Here is a 21,307-nt window from a genome sequence, read left to right as displayed (position 1 = left end):
GAGGATGAAGAAGCACTGGCCTCTGTTCTTCCTACCCTTGTGCATCAGCTCCTGCTCCTTAATTGGCAGCCTGTACTAACTGACATTTTGCAGAGGATACCTGAGGCCTGAAAGCTCTGAGGTCATTAGTTCTCACAGTGCTGTTTTTCAGTAGCATCTACTAGCATGACATTTGTGGCTTTAACAAGCTTTAAAATCATTTCTCTCTGGGGGCTTCTAAGTGCTATTGTGTGAGTCTATTAGGAAACCTGAGAGGGTGATGATACTCCTTGCTAAATATTGTTGCAAACCTTGTTCTAAGTACAGAAGTCTGAGGGCAAAAGATGGGTGAATACCTTTTATGGGGTAATATTTTTATCTTTCCTAAGAAGTATGCAGGAGGCAGACAGATAGAAGAAGATGAAAGTGTACTATTATTATACTATTTTTCCCTGCATATTTAAACCCTTCAAAAGCTTGGTTTTTGTTACTGTTGGCAAACAAACCTGGTGTAGACCTTAGAAAATAGAAACAACAGTTTCCCAGGTCCTGCTTGTTTGCACACTTCTACTTACTGAGAACATCAATTGCACCATCCCAGTAGTAAGGCTATTCCTAACTATTAACCCTGAGAAGGCAGAAAGGTAGACCTGGGCCCTGGTGCTCCACAAGAGGACTGGTTTCCCTCTCCCATATGCACATCTATGTATTCCTGAGCAGGGAACAAAAGAGTCTCTGAAAGGTTGTCCCTTTTTTTGTGAAAGAAAAACATAAAATATTTCTGTAAGACTAACCACTATGGTGTGCAGGGCAAAGAGGAATGGAAAATTTGGTAAAGCAGAGATGTTCCAGGAAGTACGAGAGTAAAGAGGGTTGAAAAAATTCTGTGCTAAGAAGAAAAGTCTAAAGAGCTCCTTACCCCTTCCATAAGTAGTGAGGCTTTGTAAGCCACCAGGAGACTATGGAGGGTTGAATTCCACAGATTCATGGAGTCCTTTGCAGGGAATCAGCACACTGGTTTGGGAGGAATATTGTACTTATTATATTGCAGAACAAATTCAAAAATATGTATTGTAAATTCACATAAAAACATACTGAAATTTCATGTAAAAAAGTTATGTGAAGCAGATATATATTTGAAACTATATCAATCGGTTCTATATTGCTGTAATGAAATACCTGAGAAACCTAAATTATAAAAGAATGTTTTATTTGTTTTGCAGTTTTGATAAATTTAGTGTCTTCTTGATCAGTACTGATAAAGACAGCAGATGATAATATATTATGATTTGATTGCAGGTGGAGGTAAAACATACGTCTCAGAGCAGAGAAGACAGAATGAGACCAGGGTCCCATGATCTCTTTTTGGAACAGCCTCAGTTATCTAAGGAAGGCTCGTTATGGACTCCTTAAAGGTCCATAGTGCCTTTGCTTTCATCATCCAAGGCTCAAGTGTAAACTAGACACCTTGGAGGAGAGTTCAAATCTCATTCAAATTATAATAGAAACAAAATCTTGGTTCAGATGATAGAAGAAAAATAATCAGAAAAGGTAAATGAACTTTGCTTATTGATTTACTTTGGAATTGATTGGCAAATCATCACTGAATCCTCAGATTAGACGTAATTTTTTACTGAGAATTTTTGAAAAGTTAAAATCTTACATCATATATATATATATATATATATATATATATATATATGTGCATTTTTAAAACTTTTGACATTTTATGTACATGTAAGGATAGATTAGTTTTTAAATATAAAAAGATAAATACTCTAGTTAATTTGATAAAAAGTTCTTTTCTTTCCTCCATTGAATTGAGAAAACTTCACTGAGAAGATGTGTAAATTGTAAATGACAGAACACAATCCAACTTAATCTTAGTTGTTATCTTCTCTTCAAATCAATTAGCCAGGGAACGGGCAATTTGTTTAGTGTCCTGGACCATAAATATTCTATACCTTTCACCTTTCTCATCAGCACAGAAAAAACAATTTATGAAAGATTACCTGAATAAACCAAGTATGTTTTATACAAGTGATTTCCTTTTAATTAAAGATAATTTCCTCTTAAGTAGAGACTTATGCTCCTGATTTCATCTTGTTTGCTCAAAGAGGAGTGCCATCCTATGTCCATATTAATAGTGACTTGCATCTCATCTTGTTTAGAGCTTAGGGGCTGCTTCTTCAGGTAACAGTTTTGGAATGTAGCCCAAGCTCTTTAATTATTTGGCATGAACACTTCAGTATCAAGAAACAGTGCATTCAGATCAGACATCTATTTGGAGTGTAAAGCATTGGTTTACCACTCTGAAGGAACTTTGCAATGCGATCTCGAAGCAAATTACAAATGTAGTGAGTAGGAATTTTCAAGCTGCTTTTAAGAAAAGTTTTACTTTTCCCTTTCAAGCAAGTCAAATCTCTTCTTCATCAGTCCTGTATTTGAAGCCAGTTGGCATTTATAGTCTGAAACTGAACATTTAATTTTGACTTTGAACTGAATTTCAAGTTCCATAAAAACAGAGGATCATTTTATTCTTGTTTACTTTGTTATTCCCAGTGTCTACTTATGTATCTAATATTTTAAAGTGGTAAATACTTTTCCAAATTAAATTGAAGCAAGTAATACTCCAGAATTGTAGATATGTGTATGCATACATTTTTTCCATAAAGTATTAAACCTGGAAAACCTTAATAACTATCTCATTCAGCTGCTTTAACATCGTTGTCTGTTAATGCCCACCCTTTGTTCCCATCTGATTTTTTTCATTCCCTCTAGTTTCTGTCCCCCACTGTCACTCCCACAGCCCTCCTATCAGGTCCTCACCTAGATCCCCAATCTCCAAAATGAGTGTAGAGTGAAGGCTTAAATAAAATGAGGCAAGTGGTGTGATTTTAGGGCTCCAGGAGGGTCAAAACCCTTTATCTGAGTTTGAGACCCTGAGGGCTAAGACAAAGACTACTCTGGACCACCCATATTTATCAGGTCCAGAACAAAGGGTGGAGAAACTGAGGAAAGCACAGGCAATGAGTAGGACCTTGGGAGTCAGTTCAAAGACTTCTCCAAGTAGTAAATAGTAGATTATGACAATTTAGGAGAACCATCTTATCTCCAGGATGACATTTATGGTAAGAGTGTGACTGCAGTGAAATTCCTTCAGCTGCAGTCTCTACCTAGTTAATTGGGGTTGGAGCCATAGTGTCCACAGCTGTGGGCTTATGTTGCCCTTTGAGTTATCTCTGGCTCACAGGACACTACAGGCCTCGGCTAGGACCAGTGATTCATAGATGCTCACTTACTATGAATTAGCTCCTGTTGCCAGGCAAGGAGCCTAGGCCTAGGGCAGACTCACAGATAAACATAGAAAGCCAATTACTAAAATTTAAATCCTGCTCAGAGCTGCTAGGTAGTGGTGTCAAATACTCTCCGTGAATTTTTATTGTTGAGTTTCTTTACTTGCCTGAAATTCTTGATTTTTTGCTGACACTAATTTTGTCTGAATTCTGTTTTTTCTTTTAAGAGCATTGTAGTATATCCTAGCTGGCAATTAACTTACTACAGATTGGGTCAATTCTTTCAGGGCTGTCTTTCAGTCTTTATAAAGATGAGAGTAGACTAATCTTGGCCTAAGACTAGAGCAGTGGTGCAGGTAAGAAGAAGCTGTTATGAGGTCACATCTAAATGAGTCACTCAGAGAGGTCTCCTCTAGCAGGTTGGTTAGATCTCTTTTTCCTCCAAGCACAGTGCAACTCTCAGAGTCTCCATTCATTCCGTTGCTTTTTACAAGCCACTCTCTGCCCATCTATGTGAAGTTTCACACTTCTTGCTTACAGCCTACTACAAGGCAAACACTTACTTACCATGGGGGAAGATTTTGGAAGTTTCTTTCCTGCACAGCTTCCTTGTCTCTGGTACTCTTCCCACCCACCCAGTCATCTCAGCGGTGCTGTATTCCAATCTTCTCTTCTATTCCTCCTTGACATCTGCACAAGAAAGTTGCTTGGGCTCTCAGTGCCCAGCAAAACTCTAGAAAAAGTCTGTAGGTGGAGAGCAAGCTATAGGACTTGGGAGATACTTTGTGTTTTTTGTTCTCATGGAACTTGGGCTTGTTTTGATCAGCACTTGAACAAAGTTCTAAATAACTGCTTATATAGTTTGAAGGGCAATGCAAAAGTCATTGTATTATCATGGTGGAATCAGTAGTCTCCTATTCAAATCTAAGAGTGATCCATAAGTAATTCAGAAGCTTTCATGTAGTTCACAAATGCATTTTCAAGTCATTTACTGGAATGGAGGAATCACATGACCATTAAAACAGTCTGACTCACCTGTTAAGTGGAAATCAAGTCCCAAGTCATATTCAGTGGCACCTAGTTCATGAATGCTTTTGTTTGCAAATAATTTGGTTTACCAACAGTATTTGGAAAACTTTTTTGTTTGCGAGCTCTGCATCAGGTGACAAACACAAACATGACAAGGACCACCTTTCACACAAACACATGCTACCATCTTTTCCAAAATTGTAGAACAAATTAAGTTCATCAACCAAAGTACCACTATTTTTCCTATAGACAAAGGATACAATGAATGGTGGGAATTCAACTGCACAACAGATCTTGTTCCTCAGTATTGATGTTCTGGTTTAGCCTGGATTGGCTGTTGTTCATCACACACACACACACACACACACACACACACACACACAGCATAAAGGAAGAAAAAAAAAGTTTCTCTGTACTCTATATCTTTACCTACTCTACTTACTGAATACATTTTTTTTTTCAGTTTTTCAAATTTCAGGTTAAATTCTATCTAACCCAAGATATTTCCTAAGGGCCAGGAATGTAGCTCAGTGGCATAAGTGCCTGCCTGGCAATCATAAGGTCCTGAATTCAGTCCCTGCTACCACACAAAAACAAAAGTAAAAACAAATGAACAAAGACATTTCCTGATAATTCATAGTACATGTATAATACCATAGATTGTAGTGAAAGGAATGTGGAATTTAGATACAAGTCACCTGAGTTTGAGGACAGGTCTTTCCTTCACCTCACTTGGGATCTCACTCTTTTCATTTAAAAATTGATCAATGTTCTAATATATCTCATTCTTCAGATTTAAATTAGATAATATTAAGCATACAATTTGCAATATTTATACTAAAATGAGAATTGCTCTGTAAATATTCAAAATTTTTTTCTCAAGTAATTGATAGGATTATTTCCAAAAGTTGAAAAGTATTTGCAAAAGATGAAAAGTATAAAACAAAAAGAGGCCTTTATTCTGAGAACACGGAGAGAGATGACTGGCACACCCCACTGCTGGAGTCCAGCAATCTCTCCAGTGAACACATGGCGGGGCGGGTATGTAAGTAGGCTTGGTTTGGGGTGGAACCTAAGGAGGGCATTAGGGATGCACAGGTAGCCCATTGGTCCTAGGTTTGGCACCATAGGTAAATTTCCAGGGGTGGGAAGATGGCATCACAGGTAAATTCCTAGGGGTGGGGGAGATAGGGGCTTTCTGCTTCTGGTTGAGGCTTTTCTGGCTCCAGTGTCCTGTCTGGGCCAAAACCCTTTCATATCCTGTCTTATGATTATTATTATTATGTAAAGGGGCCAAGATTTCTCTCTTTAACTACTTCCTGCTGGCAGAGGGCACTGTACTGGAGCCTAGGGGAGTCGATGGGATGAAGGTTGATGCCCAGGTAGAAGCTGATGCCAGGTGTTTTAGCCAGGACAACTTCACTAGTGAATGCATGTATGTTAGACTGAAAAAACAAAGAGACAGAATGTTATGAGGAGACATGGCACTGTCATATTTAAGGAACCAGGTAAGGTAGAGGGAAAGGTGCCTTTGATTTAGACATGTTCCACAGTAAGGCAGAATTCTGAAAATTAAGTCTGAGGTTAGGAGAAATGATGTTATGAGAGGTGATTACTCCCCCATCTGAAAGCATAAAAGTTAAGAGGGTAGGTGTATAAAACTTGTCTCCAGTCCAGGAGTTGAACTGGAAAAAATAGGGGGAGTAGGGAAGGTGGTGGCTGTACCAGTATAGGGAAGGTAAGGGCTTAGGCTTTCAGGGATGTCACATTTAACCAGACAGCTGAGGGTAGAAAGAACTGTGACTGTTATCATATAGAACATTATGAAGATTATCTTAAACATGATGTGGGAGTCTTTGGGAAAGATTGTCAACAGTCCTGCTGTAAAAATGATTGTTAATAGAACATAAGAAATTAGGAACCAAAGTGGATAACAAAATATGACAGCCTGAGAGTCATGGCTATGGGGCCTTGGTAAGGCAGAGATTAGTAGGCAACAGGACGGTTAGATCTAGGGCCTGAGTGATGTAAAACCAGAAGGGCAGTCTAGCAAATTTGATTTAGGTATCAATTTGATTTGGGTCACTGTACCCTGGTTGTAGTCCTTGGAATGATTTGCTGTAACAGAACTTCAGCAAATATATCAGCAGTTTTTCTGGTTGTGGTAAAGGCTTTTATGTATCCTGAAAAAGTATAAACAAAGTGAGAAGACAAAAATGCATCTGTCAGTCTTGACTAGGGTGACCTGAGAAATTGGTGAATAAGAAAGGAAGGAAGTGGTCTTATATCACTGAGGAGAGGTTTATTGGTGATAACAGGTGTAAGCTGTTAAGGCCTCAGTGTGTCTAAGTCAGCCTGTATATTTAGGACTGGGACCTGTACGAAATAGGCCCTGTTAGTAAATGGCATAGGTTGACCATCAATACCCCATCATAGAGATTGAGGACTTAATATAGCATCCTGAAAACTCAGGAAGAACTCTGTATATATGGCCTGTATATCCACAAATATAGACAATTGTCTTACATGAGATTTTAGTCGACTTGGACTCTGAGACGGACACCTTAAAGGGGGCTGTTGTTGCCCTGAACCCCCTCAGTCTTCAGCAGCAATTTTTTCAGTGATGAATCTGGCAGTGTTGACATTTCCTGTGAGGGATAGAAGTTAGAATGGCTTACCCACTCTCTGGTGGCTAAGACAGTCCAGCAGCCCTGGAGTAAGGTCTCAAAGAACGCCAGGATGGGGCACTCTCTTGTCCAATGTCTTCTGCTGCATTTGAGTGTGGTCCATGGGGGGTCAGGCAGCTCCAACTTGTGTAGGTTTACCTGCCTCAGAACTCCAAGTGTCAAAAAAGTATTAAAAATATGAAAAACCATATTAAGATCTCTCTAAGGTTTGAAGGTCAAGTTTTGCCTTTTTGTTTGGGATTTGGACTACAGTAGAATTAAGTAAGTATGTAGGAGTTTAATATTGGCATTTGAGATCAGAGAGTAGGCTTTATCTGGATGGCACACTGCATTATTTATAGGGGGCCATGTAGAATTAACAAAAAAGCCATTAGCCTGCCCTCCCCCTTTTGAAGTATAATCTCATTGTAATGGAAACATTTTGCAGTAAAGGTTTACCAATCTTATGAATAAATCTATGAAAACTGATCTAATACTGTCAAATTTTGAACACATTTACTTTTTTAAACCTGTTATTTGCAGTAGTATGAAACAAAGACAAATAAAATTTTAACAAAATCCTGTCTTGGAACAGATCGAGTGGTTTCCAGAAAAAAGGATTTTATAACCTTAGTTGTTAAACAGGAGATTGGTGAAGGCTTTGATAGAAAACAAGGCTGGTAAAATTATCAGGTGGTCAATAACCTTGATTAAATGGTTTGAAAATTGCAATAAAAAATATCATCTTTTGAGCAAAGCTGAATTGTAAAAAACATGTGCCTGAGCGGAGCTGCTGAGCTGCTGTTTTGTGGTGCGCCGGCAGAGCACGCGCAGTGTGGGGGTGGGGTGAGCGTCGGGAGGTAGTGTGCCGGAGTGGGCTGGGAGTGCCCCCAGAAACGTGAAAGGTGGCGGTGATGACGGCGCACAGGGGAGGGTGGGGCTGGGACAGCGCATGTGGGAGGGACTGGGAGGTGGCCCGACACAGTGCAGAAAGCTGGTCTTGAGGATTAGAAAGCCAATTTAGGAACACAGCTGGGTTTTTATTAGCCTCCTGGACCTGTTTTAAAAGTTTGTTATAGTTAGTATGCTTGTCCTGCTCTGGCACAGCTATAGGCCCAGGGTCATTATCAGCAGTGTTTACCTTATGTCTGTGATCAGCTTTTTCTTGAGCTGCTTGCCACAGCTGATTTTGCTCTTGTGAGCTGAGAGTGGTATTTAGAATCACATAAATATCCTTAAAATGTAAATCATAACAATTAGTAATAAATTCAAATTGCCTGATATAATTCTGTGGGTCAACAGAGAAGCTACCTAATTTATGGGTAATCTGAGATAGATCAGAAAGCTAAAAAGGCACATGGATGTTAACAAGTCCCTCGGGGCTAGCTTGCTCCCGAAGTGGTAGCAGAGCCTGAGGAGAAGATTCTGGAGCAGAGGGCCATTCGGCAGCAATCCATCTGGTAGAACATGTGAGCAATTGTCTGTAGAGTGGGTATAGAGCTGCTGCCAGCCACCCTGGGAAACACAGGCAGATGGCATCTCACTGTGTGCCTTGCAGCAAGAGGATTGCTGTTGGCAGCACAATGAAGTGTCATGTGCACTGCAACAGGGCAGCTGTTTCAGTTCACAAGCGGAGCCACAAGGGGGCGCCCTTTGACAGTGAGACTTGTGGGAACATGGTGGTGCCTGGCCATGTGGCATAGGGTTGTAACATGGCAACCATTCCCAACACAAGCTGGAACTATCAAGAGGCCTGCTGGAAGGACATAGTGACCAAGACCTAGTATGGTGGGTGGGTGGTGAGAATGCTGTAGGGGATAGAGAATTCTCAGGAGAATAAGAAGTTGGAGACTGTGAGGAAGCACTAACAGAGGGATTAGAGCCCCTGGGAGAGTTATGGGTCCAGGGAGATGGAAGGGAGGATGATCCCACAGTGGGAGATAATGGCAAGGAACTATTTTGGGGGTAGAGAGGTGTCAGCTGGGAAAACACTGGGGGACAGGATGGAAAAGTTTGCAGCACGGTAGAGTTAGCTAAAAGTATCTGAGCAGGAGCACAAGACTTAATCAGAGAGGGGCGTGTTCTCACAATAAGAAAGGCCTGAATGTAAGGGAGTCCTAAAAACTTGTTGCCGGCCTGACAGAAATCGAACAAGTTTCTGAGAATGCAGGGGTCAAATGTTCCTTCCTTGGGCCAACGATTGCTGATAAGGGGGTAGGTTGGCCAGACCTCCCGGCAGTAAAAAGTTAGTTGTTTAGTTTTTATGGTACTTTTAATTTTTAGAGGACATAAATTGGCAATTAGGCATTGTAAAGGCATCTTTTGGGAGTGAGAAAATACATTTCCCATGACTGATTCAGGCAAGAAATAAGCCGTGGTCCAGAACATGCCGTCACTTGTTTGTGGCACCACACGGCAACTAAGGTTCTAAAAACTCGTATATTCCAGTCGTCACTGAGAGGTTTACAAGTGGAGTTCATGTGGGGTCAGTAACAGTTTTGCCAATGAAAGCATAAGACTTTAAGGGAAATGAGGGTCTTTCAGTGTGGGTGGTCCAAAAATCTCTGCTTTGGGCTATCCAAACTGAAAGACGTGAAAGATTTTAGAGTGTGGACACAAGTTTGCCCAGAAAGAACCCTGCCCTGGGCTTTCCTAAGGATGCAAAAATGCCACAGACCCATGTGAACGGGGAGAACAGTTGACTGGGGCTGCCCAGTGCCAAGAGTTCCCGGAGAGTGCTCACCTGAAATCAATCTGGCCAATGGTGAGTGCAGGCAGCTGTCAACAAGGACATCTCAAGAGAGGAAAAAGTTCAGAATTAATCCAGTATGTTATCTGGTTTGTCAATCGGCTGGGGACTCAACTGAGAGTGTCCCAGGAGTCAATCGCCTGCCAATTGAGTCACAGCACCAAATGATAGGATTATTTCCAAAAGATTAAAAGTATTTCCAAAAGATGAGAAGTATAAAACAAAAAGCGGCCTTTATTCTGAGAACATGGAGAGAGATGACCGGCACCCCACACCACTGGAGTCCAGCAATCTCTCTGGCAGACACGTGGCTTGGGGGTATGTAAGTAGCCTCGGTTTGGGGTGGAACCTAAGGAGGGCATTAGAAATGCACAGGTAGCCCATTGGTCCTAGGTTTGGCACCATAGGTAAGTTTCCAGGGGCGGGAAGATGGAGTCACAGGTAAATTACTAGGGGCGGGGGAGATAGGGGCTTCCTGCTTCCTGTTGAGATTTTCCTGGCTACAGTGTCCTGTCTGAGCCAAAATCCTTTCAGTAGCTATAATGAATAACCAATTTTAACTCAATCTCCTTCAGAAGGAAGTTCATTTTCTAGTCACTTTTTCTTTCCTGAGACATAAGGGTATCTAATATTTTAGAGTCAATAGCATACAATACTGTAATAAATTCACTCATGGGAAATATCTGAGTTTCAGGTGAACAGATCTTTTCTTAAAGTCCCATGTCATTGCTTTCTATGGCTTACACATATAGAGATCCCCCTGCCCCACAAATCCTCATGCTCTCATAGGTGGAGATTTTGGGAGGTAGCTGGGTCATGGATGTGAGATATTGGATTAAGCATGTGATAACTGGATTAGTCAGCTGATTGGTTTATCATAGTTTCGGATCTGGATGATGCAAAGGCCCACAATGTGGGTGGCAAGAAGCAATAGACTCATACATGGGTGTGTGATAAGTAGGGAAATGGAGGCTCACTGCTAGAGTCTTCCTCTTGACTCTGTATATATGGCCTCTATGTCTACAAATATAGAGAATTGTCTTACATGAGACTTTAGTCGACTTGGACTCTGAGACGGACACCTTAAAGGGGGCTGTTGTTGCCCTGAACCCCCTCAGTCTTCGGCAGCAATTTTTTCAGTGATGAATCTGGCAGCTGATTGGTTTATCATAGTTTCAAGTCTGGATGATGGAAAGGCCCACAATGTGGGTGGCATGAAGCAAGAGACTCATACATGGGTGTGATAAATAGGGAAATGGAGGCTCACTGCTAGAGTCTTCCTCTTGCCCAGCCATGAACGGTTTCTCTTCTGCCAGGCCTGTCTGCAGTGCCACTCTTCCTTGGGGCTGGCTGACTGTGGACTGAAACCTCTACAAACAGTGATCTAACATGTTAGCTTATGAGTATCAGGATTTTATCTGAAGAACAAAAAAGAATTAAGACATTTTTGTTGTTATTCCATGACATGATGACAAAGGAGCATAGAAAACCAAATATACTTTTAAGTTAGACTTGTTTCAGCTTTTCATGTTTTATCAGTTCGTTTTTTGATCCAGTACCCTGTTTCAGAGCCCATAGAAGATATGAAGTTCAGCCAATAAAGATTCAACTCAAGAAAATATTTTTACATCAACCACAGCCTTTTATTGATTTTGCAATTTGTGTATGTGTGTGTGTATGTGTGTGTATGTGTGTGTGTGTGTGTGTGTGTGTGTGTGTGATACTAAGGATTGAACCTAGGGCCTACACACTGAGTTTCATATCCCCAGCCTTATTATCTTTTAGATAAAGTTTCAGTCACTAAGTTGCCGAGGCTGGGCTCAAAATTACCATCCTTCTGCCTCAGCCTCCCACAATGCTGGGATTACAGGCAAAATCAACTATTTCAAGGCCAATATTATTACCCAGTTAAATGAAAATCTATTAACCTAAAGGAAAGTGATGTATACTGGCCTTATGGATCTCAATTTTGATAATATATTTATGCATTTATTCACTTACAAGTGCCTCTGTAAACCAAATTAATAATTTTGTCACCATGGGACACATATTTAATGAGAATCAGGGATGACTTCTAAATTCTCTTGGATGCATGACTGTGAATTGGTCACTTATCAGCCAACTTCTCCTTGATTCTTCCAGAGGTGTGTGTACGTGGCAACCCTTGTCCTTTTATTTAAAGTAGGACATAAGAACAGAGATGAGCGGGGCTCTGTGTGTAGCAGGACTCAGACTCAGCTCTGTTTTTCTAGTACTTCAGAAGGTGAAAGTCACAGAGCAAGGCCCTCAGTCTCACCTCCTCTCTCAGTGCCTGGAAGGCTGAAAAGAGGAGCGAACACACTAAGAGGAAGTCCCATGGCCCCACCTGGACACCCACTGACCTGCAGGTCAAGGTCACCTTGTGCCGCACAGCTTCTCGTACCTCTCAGCCTCATTTAATGCTGCCATAGATGAGGGACTCAGGAGACTCCATCCCTTGCCACCATCAGGCTGTGCATATAAATGAGAGCTTCTCGGTGGAGCCAGCATTAGGTTCTGGGGCAGACTGTCTGCCTGTGCAGTGTCCCTCCAGCCCTATCCAGCTGTGTGCCCTTAGTTTGTACCCCAGTTTCCTCCGTTGTAATGTACACATGGTATTGATCCATTCATGCAAGAGCTCATCTAAGATTCTACCGGTCTGTGAACGTATAAAATGCTTAAACAGTGACTGCCACATTCAACAGATGAAAACTCTTCTATTTCTTCTTCATGGTACATATTATTGTATTTTTCCTGGTCTAGCCTGACCTGTTGTCTGGTAACCACAGCAGCCTTTTTCTCACAACTCAAAGTCAGCAGTTGCAAACTAAGCCTGGCTGACCTGGAAGACTTTTCGGATAGAAGCCATATTTGAATGTTCATGGGTACAGATGGAGACATAGATAAAATACAGACCCAGACTGCAACATCTCTTTAGCAACAGCCAGAAAATGCACCATGTCATTTCATCCTTTTAAATACCAACAGCATAAAAACTTAATTAAAACTCATTTTAGTCATTTTAATTGCAACTAAGAATCTTTTTTGTTTTTCAGTATTTTGCTCAGAAAGTTCCATTTTCTCACTGTGAAGTATCTAGTTTCGATAATATTTTTCTGTCAGTGAACATGGTTTGGGGTTTATTCATAATTTACCTTTCTCTAATTCACTTCATACCCAAAGGCAGAAAACTGAAGACAGGCAGATGTTTGATGGAGGAGGAAGTTTCTACAGTAAACAATGTTTGCTTCTACATTAAGTTTTAATACCAAATTGACTTATCAGTCAGTGCATGAGGGGGTGCTCCTTTATGCCTGCTTCATTTCTTGGTCAAATTGTTTCACTATGCTGACCTGCAGTCTCCTTATCTTAACTTAGGACTGATAATAACCTGGTAGACAGAAAAACGCCCTCTCCCACATGCTAATTTGCAGGAACTGTGAATATGATTCTCCTCCAGAGCCTCCAGAGAAGCATACAACCATGTTGACACTCTGCTTTATAAAACCTGACTTCCATAGACAGAAGATAATAGATTTGTATTGTTCTAAGCTGCCAAATTTGTGATAATTTTTTTCCTGTAGGGATGAGAAATTAATACAAATGCTTAACTTGAAGTTCATAGGAAAGATTAGCGGTAGTGCTTGCTAAACATATAGATGTTCATTGATAATGACATTGCCATATTTTCTGTGTACTTCTGAATCTGTACATTGAATTTAGTCTCACAAATCATGTCCCTCTTTTACAAAAATAATAACCTTAAATTTTGTATAGTATTTTACAGTTTGGGAGGCTATTTCATGAACATGGTTAAATTGGAGCTTCGTAAGGCAATCAGTGTAATTGAGAATTATAAAAATAGTACCGTGAAATAGTAAATAAAATTCTAATGCAGCCCCCAGTTATACACATAAAGGAATTGTGGTTTTCAGAATTTGGGGCTTTTTCTCATAGTGACAAATTAAATGTTGAAATAAGAAGATGAGCCAGTGTTCTCTGTTCAGGACACTTTCCCCGTCACTTACTTTGCTTCACTCTTTATATTTTCTACTGGTCCCCTTGTGAATAAAGCCTGGTAAGTAGCTCCCTTTCTCTCTCTCTGTTTCTGTCCCTCTGTCTCTATGTCTCTATTTCATTCTCTCCCTCTTTCTCTTCCATAAAAATTCAAGGGAAAGATGCCAGCCTCTGTTCTTTTCTCCTCTCAGCTCTGACCAGTAAGTTCTGGCCAAATAGGTTTTCTTGATTTTTCCTTTCAGATTTTTTTGTGGCTATTTTGAAATTTCTCTAAAACTTGGAAAGAACTTTCTTTCTTAGCATTATTTCTTCACTATCAAATATCGCTGACAGCACACACAATAGTCAGTGTAAGCACGTTAGCACATTCTGAATTTCCTGCTGTATGCGTTTGTGGAACAACTCACTCACCCTTGCTATGCTTCACACCCCTCACCCCCAGAAAGAATGGCATTGCTGTATTACACTGAAGTGCTGTTTTCTGAGTAACAGCCTCGAATGGTTAGAAAGCTTTTAAACGTTCTTCTTCCATTAAATGCACATTTCAAACTAGGCTTCCAAATGTCCAGCGATTCAAAAACACCTTTAGATAATATCCTCAAAGTAAATTCCTGCTATTGATTGACAGAGATGAACTCCTAGAGTCTGAAATGTACATCTACCCTTTATTGCCACATCCACTCAAGCACTTCACAATGCGGAGTCAAATCTGTTAGAATTGCCCCCTGGACAGGTTTGTCTTGTTGGATGCAGAATGTATTCATTTCTGTCTGCCGACGGTGTACTTTGCATCTCAGCAGCAGCGTTCTCAGTTTGAAGTGACGTCTGTTATGGATACTGTCTAACGAAGCTTTTTTTGTTTTGTTTTGTTTTCTTAAAAGCATGATGTGACCTAAGGTAGCTTAGCAAGAAAAGTTCAAGTGAAAGGAAAGAAAGAAAAAGAAAACAAGAAAACCAAGATATCACACTAAAGTGCATTTTAAAGGGATTCATAATATATTATTTTCATTATCATTTAAAAGCACACAGCAGAGATGCTGTGTTCTGTTAATCAGTAAGGCAGGTTTTCTGGAGGTGCACCCTTGTGCAGCCCTGTTGGGACCTCGACTGTGACTTGTCAACTTTGTCCCCTTCAACAGGGAAGATCAAAGCTTGAGCTTTTTCATTGATTTCCCCATTGGGATAAAGATGCTACTTATGCTGTAAAAAACAAATACTCTGGAAAATATCAAACAGGGTATCAACATTGTGATGATTCCTTTTAGTGTGGCGAATTCAATTTCAGAAGAAGCACAGAGGTGAGAAATTGAAGGTTAATCTGCTCCTCTTTCAACTTCTTCATGTGGTACTCACCAATGTGGTCATTTATGGACTGGGATGGTCAGAACCATAGGGCAACCCATGCTGTCTGCTGCCTTATCTCATGAAATATATTTTTTAGATTAATTTCAGACATTTAGCGTCAAAGTAGACCATACCATTCCAAAGAGAAAAAGTCTAGTTGGTGAGATGTTGGACAAGTAAATTTTATCATAAAGTCTTAATTGGTAATTTCAAACACTTCTTTATTTATTTTTACTTCTAGCTTATACATTCATATTTAACCTTACAAATGATATCTTTAGCTGATGGAATTTCTGTGTTATAAGGACAATGAATGTGAGGATTAAAAACTTCAAGGATCTTTCCTGGGATCATTAATTCAATAAACGGAAAAGGCTTGAAACCTTTCTAACTCTTTTGTTTTACTTGTTACAAAATCATAGCATCACCTTGAAACATAGAGAAAGAAAGGACTTTATTGTTGCTTCCTGAAGTATTTCTCTATCGCATAGAAAAACAAAACAAAACATTGTCTTATCTGTTGCTTTACACATTTTCTTTTCTGATACACAACAGATAAAATTGGAAAGGAGATAAGATACAGCAGAATCATCCAACTATTAATGTAAAATTATTATCTTTTTTATATAGTCAAGAGCATTTTCAATGTGTGAATATAAATACATGAATATGGATGTTTTACTATGTTTACAATGTATTCCTGACTTAACAGTAGGTGACCAAAACAAAACAGGTTTTATTGGACTGGAAAGGTAATAATAATTCACTTGGGGATCCATAAAGGCTTACATCAATTTTTGCAGGAATGCATTAACTTGGAATACATGCTAATTTGAGGGTAGAAATCCTAAAATATATATATATATATTTCAAATGCTTGTCTCTCAAGTCCTGAGGGCTCTCTCACAATATTTCAGGCTCTCTGGTGTGCACTGGTAGAGGGAATAATCTCAACTGCTAATTTGATCCGCTCCAGGAGGCCAAGGCGATGAAGAATTAGACAGAGAACCTCACCTGGAGATATCTCGGGAGACTTGCTTGTGTCTAGATTTCTCACTAAAAGTCTCATGAGGTTACAGGTGCGCCTTTTTAGAGGTAGCTACATCTAGAGTTTGTGACACCGGGATTAAAGGTGTATGACAAATCCGTCACTGATTGGCACTGCTCTAATTCTAGCATTCTAGGTAGAGTATAAAAGGGGCTTAAAACAGCTGCTAGGGTCACTTGCTTGTTTGATTTTCTGTCTTCTACCTGCCATAAACTGTTTCTGCTCTGTGATTCCCCTGTGCTAAGGTACCTGTTCTTGGAGCCGGCCAACTTTGGACTGCAACCTCTAACTGTGAGCTAAATAAATGTTTTTAACTTTAGGTGTTGGATATTAGCAAGGAGAAAGTAACTAAAACAAGGCCAAACACTGAGAGGTCCTGGGCACTAGGGAGAAAGGCTGGCAGCAGCTCAAAATGCAGAATACAGTCTATCAGATAATCCATTATGAGCAAGGATCCAGATCAAGAAAAGTACAGAAACCAGAAAGAAACTTCAAGTAGATGACAAAAACTCATCTACACACTTGGTTGTTTAGTCTTCCAAGCATTCAGTATTTGCTCTCAGAACCCACACTTTCATATGGACTGTCCAAAACGTAACATCATAAAGGTCTTTCAGAGATAGTGAGGAGTAAAATATTGTCTCTGCCCTGGCTTTGTGTGAGACCAACGTGCAGTGTGATCAGATAAAATGTGAATTTATCATTATTTTTAAAAGGCTGGAATTGTTTTCATGTTCGGAAAACAAATAGGCATTCTTATTTTTGAATTAAAAATGATTTTATTAGGTATACATATATATGTTTATATATATTTATGTACACATAAATGGATAACTATACTACTAATCTGTATAAGTTCATCAAAAAGAAAAAGAGCTTGTGCTCCCCATTACTGGATTTTTTGATCATTTTTATGTCTAAATTTTGTAACCTGAACAACTTCTAAGATAATATGTAATATATTAACAAGTGTTAATTTCCTACTTTTTAAAAAAATTGTGTGCCATTGCTATATTTTGTTTTGTTTTTAAAATAAAATAATGATTTTGTTAACAAAGTGATCTTTGCTCTGGGATTTGAGAAGAATTTCATTTTTACATAAGAAGAAACAGCAAAAAGAAAAAGGTCATCAACTTTCTACAAAGAAAATGCACCATGTACAAATATTAGGGAAATGTATTTATGCTTAGTATGTATCGTAGATGGGGGTTTTATTGTGACCTTTAAAATGATGATTAAAAATTAAAGACTGCTCCTTAAGATCATGCACATCTCTGCCTCAGAAAAAAGTTTTAATATATAATTTCAGAAGCATTATAAACGTTTGCTTAAATGACGCTTACAACTTGTATTCTATTGGGATAACAGCTTGCATATTGATCTTGTCCTCTAACAGCAGTCCTACTGGAGCACTGACTGCCATCAGCACTGGGAACATTTACTTTGGTTTTTTAAGTCATTTAATCCCCCAACACATTTGTGGTTTTTGCACAGTGGCCTTAATTTTGGAGAACAACTCCTAGACAGAAGTAATTTTTCAAATTCAGTGCAATCATTTCCTTTTTTCATCAAAGAACTGTGTGTGTGTATGTGTGTGTGTGTGTGTGTGTGTGTGTGTGTGTGTGTGTGTGTGTGTGTGTGTGATTTGTTTTTCCTTAATATTCACTTTGGAGATAATTGCTTATATTATTGGTATGTGCAAATACAACATCTTCCTACAACTGGGCTCCTGTGCTCACCATTCGATGAAGCAATGCAGCATTTGAAATGCAAGAGAATTTCTTAAAAATTTGCTAGTTAATAATTCTTCATGCTTGGAATGTTCCATCTTTTGTGCACTGAGTCAATTAATCTTGAAAATAACATAAGTTACACGATTCTCACTATCTGCCCCTTAAAAAAGATAGCAGGAAAGTGAGGTGAGGGAGAAAATTCAGCCAAGAGTTTCTGTTTGTAATCTTGCAGTAGAATGAATCCTTTCTCTCTCTGTCTCTGTCTCTTTCTTTCTTTCTTTCTTTCTTTCTTTCTTTCTTCCTTTCTTTCTTCCTTCCTTCCTTCTCCTTTCTTTCTTTCTTTCTTTCTTTCTTTCTTTCTTTCTTTCTTTCTTTCTTTCTTTCTTTCTTTCTTTCTTCCTTTCTTTCTTTCTCCTCTCTTTCTCTTTCTGTTCTGTAAGACATCATCTTTATGGAGTTTAGGCTGACCTCAGACTCACTACACAGCCTGGGCTAATTGTCAATTGCAAGAATCCTCCTACTTCAATGTCCTGAATTCTGGGATTACAGGCATGCACCACCATAACTATCTAGTCCAAGATGCATACTTAAAAAAAATTTTTATTGTATTAAAATTTAAACCACATTATATCTCCAATTCAAAAATAATAATATCAGTAAAAAAAGACTATCAGTTTGACAGAAAATTGGACTAGCCCATAGCCACTTAAAAATTGATATTTGACTTAACAAGTAATGCATAGTTTTATATATATTTATATTATATATAAATATAAAATATATATATATATATATATATATTTTATTTAAATTTAGATTCCAAACATAAAAGTAACATACATATTTAATATTTGTGATGGAGGGTGAAGTGAAAAATACAAATTGATGTTTTCCGAAGGTAATCCGGCCACCTGCCAATTTGTTTTTATTATTATTGCTGCTGTTGTTTTTTGAGAGAGCGTGTCACTCTGCAGTGCAGGCTGGCCTTATACTAGCTTACATAGCCCAGGCTGGCCTAGAATACACGGTGATCGTTCTACCTCAACCTCCCGAGTGCTGAGATTATAGGTGTGTGCCACCAGGCCAGGCCTGGCTGTACCAACATGTCCAGTTTATACCTGAATTTTAACAAAACAAGTTGTACAGTTGGCTTAGCAAGTCCTCTTTTTCAGGGTTTGTCCTCTCTAACTATTTATAAAGATGTTTATTATCAAAAGGTTTTACATATTGAAAAGCCAGACGCTATCTACATTTCCTATAACATGAGATTGATTGATTTACTAAATATGTCACATAGCTTCATACCGTAAAAATTCTGCAGTCATTAAATATGCAATATGTATGGGTGTTTACTGCTATTCAAAGTAGTTAACAAAATTAAGGAAGAAAATTTCAGTTGTTAATTGAAAAATGATTTCTACAAAAGTGAGTACAAGTTGTATAAAAATTCTGTTTATAAAAAGGTTATGTTTATATGTATATTTTCAGGAAGTTCAGAAATATACACAAGAGAATATCAAAAATTCTTCTAGGTGAGTGAGTTTATAGACAATATTTTAGTATTTGCTCATCGGTATTTTTCTTAGTTATTTCAATTTACATACATTGTGTAAAGAAAAATATGAAGAGTATATAAAATGTCAACAACAAGATCAGCTTGGTTTACTTAATATTTAATATATAACCTGAATACAAATACTTTTAAATTCTTTTTTCTATATTTAGTATTCACTTTCTTTCCTGTACATACGGGAAACATTGTCCTAGATTAAGCAAAGTAAATGAACAGATGTGGATGAAAATTCTGTAATAAATTCCATGTGCAGAAGCTATGAAGCAAATCTGCAATTGCGTATTGGCCAATGCAAGACTCAATTAACAGAAAATTTGCAATCTGGTCAAAATAAATTTTCAAGTAAAATGGTAACACGCCTTATACTGCTTTATGACTAAAAAGGAAATTTCACAAAAGTGATGAAGAGGAATATTTTAAAAATTTTTACCTTTTCTTTCAACCCTCAGTGGTGCCAGAAAATAATGTTGACATCAACACATAGCTGATAATTCATGTGGAAACTGAATCATGTCTCCACTTGGTCCTGAAAGGATGCAGTGCTTCTGTGGCCCTGGATGACATAAATAAAAACAGAAACCAGGGTTTAATCCACTCTCTTATTGTTGATAATTCAACACATGTGAAGTGAGTACCTTTGATAGTCAGGGTAGTGTTTTAGACCATGGAGGAGGACCAAAGTCACGCTCATGAACATCTGTATCAAAGAATTAGGAAACAATTTGAACTTGGGACTTATGCATGAGATGGTGACACAGCATTGAAGATGTGTGTGTGCTCACCCTTTCCAGGCTCTGACACGGTGAATGAGTGGTTGAGGAAGGTGGTGGGGGGAAGGCACATTACTAAGTCAGGACTCAAAACATGAACAGGATTAGGAGATACTGTGGCGAAGGGCTAATCCAAAAGGGAAACAGAGTCACCTGAGAAGCAAAAGGTTTTCTGTCTAAATTAGCTCTTAGTTTAGTTTTCTTAAGGATGTGTGCTGCGATGTGCACCAAAATTCATGGGCAAAGTTTAAAATAGACACTTACTACACCAAGTTTTAATTTACTCATTAAAGAAATTCATTGAATGTCTGCTGCATCCCCAGATTTGCGCTACACACAGGTTGTGCAAAAGTGAATGGTCACGCGTGGCCCTTCATCCTATGGAACTATGAAGCTTGTGGTCCTGAAAGAACTTTTTGTGACTTACATTCATCTTTAACATTTTATATCTTTGAGGTGCAATTTATTCTTAGTATACTACTATACTATAGTAAGGTTTTAAAAAGGAAAGGAAAGCATCTAATATGACACTGTCTTTCATATGAATTCATTATAGAAATGTTTAACATTATTATAAATTCTTTATGAGTCTTTCCTTTAGTCACACATTGTGCTGTAATGACTTGAAATTATTTTACTTACAGATTCTGGAATATGAAATGTATTTTCCAAAGTACACACATAATGATATATGTTTATATATACACATGAGCCAAAAGTTTTTAAGAAATAAAAATTCAGCAGAGTTACAAAGTGTGAAATTACAAATGAGATGGACTGTATAATAAATTGTAGTGGGAAAACCTATTGTGCACAAGAAAGGAATACATTTGGCCTCACTTCACATTATACATGAAAAGTAATTCAAATATTACTAGAAATCTAATTGTGAGATGAAAACTTCAGCATTCAAAATTAGAAGGAATACAAAAAAGTAATTAAATGGTCTAGCTTTGAGTCATGGTAGATATCTTAATTTAGACATGGATTAACCTTACAGCAAAGGGTAAAATAATTTGTGGCATTAAAGTGAAACAAATAATATGTGCATATAAAATGGTAAAATGTACCAAAAAGGGAAAAAA

This window comes from Cavia porcellus, unplaced genomic scaffold (genome assembly GCF_034190915.1).
Source record: "Cavia porcellus strain 051 isolate PalLab524CR breed Dunkin Hartley unplaced genomic scaffold, mCavPor4.1 scaffold_20, whole genome shotgun sequence".
Classification (NCBI taxonomy): Eukaryota; Metazoa; Chordata; class Mammalia; order Rodentia; family Caviidae; genus Cavia; species Cavia porcellus.
Note: the sequence above shows the minus strand (reverse complement) of the source record.